At 37.4% G+C, this 3,233-nt stretch overlaps 1 protein-coding gene across 1 annotated transcript in view; it reads left to right on the forward strand.

Annotated features, from left to right (window-relative positions):
- The first annotated feature begins 2,170 nt into the window (after positions 1-2,170).
- Positions 2,171-3,233, forward strand: part of LOC102199437 (placenta-specific gene 8 protein-like) — a 2,761-nt gene continuing 1,698 nt past the window's right edge. The window contains exon 1 of the mRNA XM_005751549.2: positions 2,171-2,221. The gene's annotated coding sequence lies outside the window, so the exon portion shown is untranslated. The remainder of the gene's footprint in view (positions 2,222-3,233) is intronic.

Raw genomic sequence — 3,233 nt, forward strand, 5'->3', positions numbered from 1 at the left:
AGCCGCTCTATCACGTGATGCATACTGCTCCGACGTGCTAACGTTCTGAGGTGAGTTACGGCGTGTTGCAAGTTTTGTGAGGTGCTTTCGTGATATTTAATGGATCGGATTACATTTTTTATTTTTCTCCGATATCCGATCCAGTAACTTAGGTCAGTATCGGACCGATACCGATACGTAATATCGGATCGGTCCATCTCTAGTTCTAAATCTGTTGTAGAACACAACAGATTTAGAATGGAACATTGTAACAATTCTCAGATTAATTTGTAGAACACAAATTTGTAGAACACAAATTAATCTGAGAATTGTTGGAAAAGATGAAAGGTCTTCAAGGAAACTTGGAGACCTTTCATCTGTCATCTGTGAAGCTTCTTCAGTTCTAAAAACAATAGAGTTTGAAAATGTGACGTCCTTTCCGGGGTAAAACCGCAAAGGATTGTATGTACAAGTGGCAAGTGGTACTAGCCCACATGGGCTATTAAAAGACAACAGTCACACAGAGATAAACAGAGACATAAAGAATGGCAATGGCAAGGCTGTTGTATTATTAACTGCCATAGCGAGTAGCATGACAACCACGGGAAGCCGACGGGTAAAGAAATAGTTTTTTTTTATCAGATTCCTTCGTGGAAGAAAAATTGTTCAAGTCATGTTTCTGAAGTTGCAGCTATTTGAAGACTAAATATAATGTTCCAGAACACTCCAGCTCACATGTTAGTCTGCTCCAAGCATTTCCAGATTTTTTGTTGTAGTTAATAAGTAACTTATCATATCATAATTGTTGATGTAGGTTACAAATAAGTCCTATATTGATTTGAATTGAAATCGTTGCACTATGCTGCTTTGTTTAGTGTGGCTTTGTGGGCTAATGTTTGCAATGCGATAGAGACTGGGCTCCATCTATATACCAGGGTTTTGTACATAACTGTTTTTGGGGCAAATAAAATGCAAGTAGGGATTAAAATTGCAGAATTGATGGTTACAGGTGCTGGAAATGCTAGCGCTTCATGCAGTGTTTTGATTTTGCTGCCATTCGTGCCCACAATGCAACGCGCGCAAGTCACGTGGTCTGTCAATCTCCATTGAAGAGTTCCAGATATTAAGCCCAGATATTAAGTGTCTCCAAGACCCCCTATTGACCCTAATCACAAAGTGTGAAAACGGGTGTGGGTCACAATCAGCCAGGGTTTTGGGTGAACCCATTGTGAAGCCTAGCCCCAAATTATCATGTGATTCACTGAGGTGAAATGGCCCAGGGCAGCGGTTCCCAAACTTTTTTTGCTGGGCCCCCCCTTTGTTTCACAAGAAAAATGTTCAACCTAACTGGCACATGCAAGCGAGATCAAATATCTGCCATATTTGCATCATTACATTGGCTGCCAGTCAGTTTTCGAATTGATTTTAAGATTTTAATACTTGTTTTTAAGACGCAGCATGGACCAGCTCCTACACATCTTTCTGATCTCCTAACCTGGTATACTCCTGCAAGATCATTGAGGTCTGCGGACAAAATGCTCCTAGTTGTCCCAAGGTCCAGATTAAAACACAGAGAAGACCGGGCATTTGCGGTGACTGCTCCTAAATTGTGGAACACTTTGCCTCACCATATCAGGGCCTCCCCAACACTGGATACTTTTAAAACCTGTCTAAAGACCCATTTTTATTCTTTGGCTTTTATATCATTATGAGTCTGTTACTATAGTTTTTACTATCTTATCATTCTATGATTCTATTCCCTTCTAACTTTATCCTATTTTTTATGTCTTCTGCCTTGACTATTTTTATTGTACAGTACTTTGGTCAACAGTTGTTGTTTTAAAAGTATTATATATATAAATAAACTTGAACTTGAACTAGAAGACCACAAACTATTTGGCGTACAAGTCAAATAATTTAAAACAAGAAGATTTTCATAAAGTAATAATAAGCATACACTATGAACTGCATTAAACTTGGCATGGCTCATATCTCTAACGTCTAACTCTCGTTTTATTGGAAGTCAACGTCTTTGGCCATGAGTGTTTTATTAGTGTACATGTACACTGGACTGGAAGCATGTGGGCAGTAAACATGTGTCACCCTCTGCAGGAATGGTTTTCATTCCTTGAAAACCGGAACTGCAGAACTGTGAAGAGCACTTGACCACTCCCATTGCAATGTACATTAATAGGTCGGACTTGCTCCTACTTTATTCAGAGCTCACAGAAACAGAGAAAAGGTAAGGAAAACTTTCGATACTAATGAACATCTTAAAGCATTTAAGCAGTCTTTGTGACATGTAAGCTAGTCAAAGGAATATTTGCAGCACATGGGGTCTACGCGTACTTCATACTTCCTTAAGAAAAATAGCACAAAAATCTGGATATCTAATTATTATAATCACTGTCAGCACAGGGAGGTTATAAGACGGGAGTTTAGCAGGTTATTCTTTGAAATTAATGAATTTTAATGACTGTTAGACTTGCATTAGACTACAAGTAGATTAATGTTAGCTAGGGAAGTTTAGGTTTAATATGTTATGGAATTATTATTGCTAATATATTTAAAACAGAAGTCTTTTATAATTTTATAATATGGCCCACAATTAAGAGTGTAATATCTTTAGAAATAGATGAAATTTCCATACATTTTATCTGAGATAAAAGTATATGTACTGCTAAGTATGTGTAGCTAAATATTATAGTGTAATTTTGGGTAAAATATAGGTAAAATTGATTGTGTGTTTGAGTGTATGTAATGTGTTTTTTGTTTGCTTTTTTTTACATTTTATTTTATTGCAAGAGCTCCCGTAATGTCGCTGTTCTGCATTATATAGGTGCAATAAAGCCATCTTGCCAAGACTGTTTACTATGGACAAAGGTCGACCGGAATATCCTTTATTTACAGCTTCAGTTCTCGCAACATGTGCAATTAGGCTAAGATAGACAGACAAAGTAGGTTATCAACTCAATAAATTAATTTACAGTTTATCCATCCAGGAACAAGCACGTTCACATGAAAGAATTGGCATTGGAAGCATATGGCTGACCCCAAACATGGATGGATCTACTTGCGACCTATTTACAGACAAAAAAGGAAACTATGACTTTAGAAAATATGAAAATACAGGCTGAAAGCAAAACACAGATTATAGATGAAGCAGTGGTCTGAGTATCGGTACAAACACAACTCTGCACAATAGTCCCAGAAAGATATAGTGTTTTCAGGACTGTAGCATTAAAAGCACTGTA

Source organism: Pundamilia nyererei, unplaced genomic scaffold (assembly GCF_000239375.1).
Source record: "Pundamilia nyererei isolate P.nyererei 1_Seehausen unplaced genomic scaffold, PunNye1.0 scaffold00315, whole genome shotgun sequence".
In the NCBI taxonomy this organism is placed as follows: Eukaryota; Metazoa; Chordata; class Actinopteri; order Cichliformes; family Cichlidae; genus Pundamilia; species Pundamilia nyererei.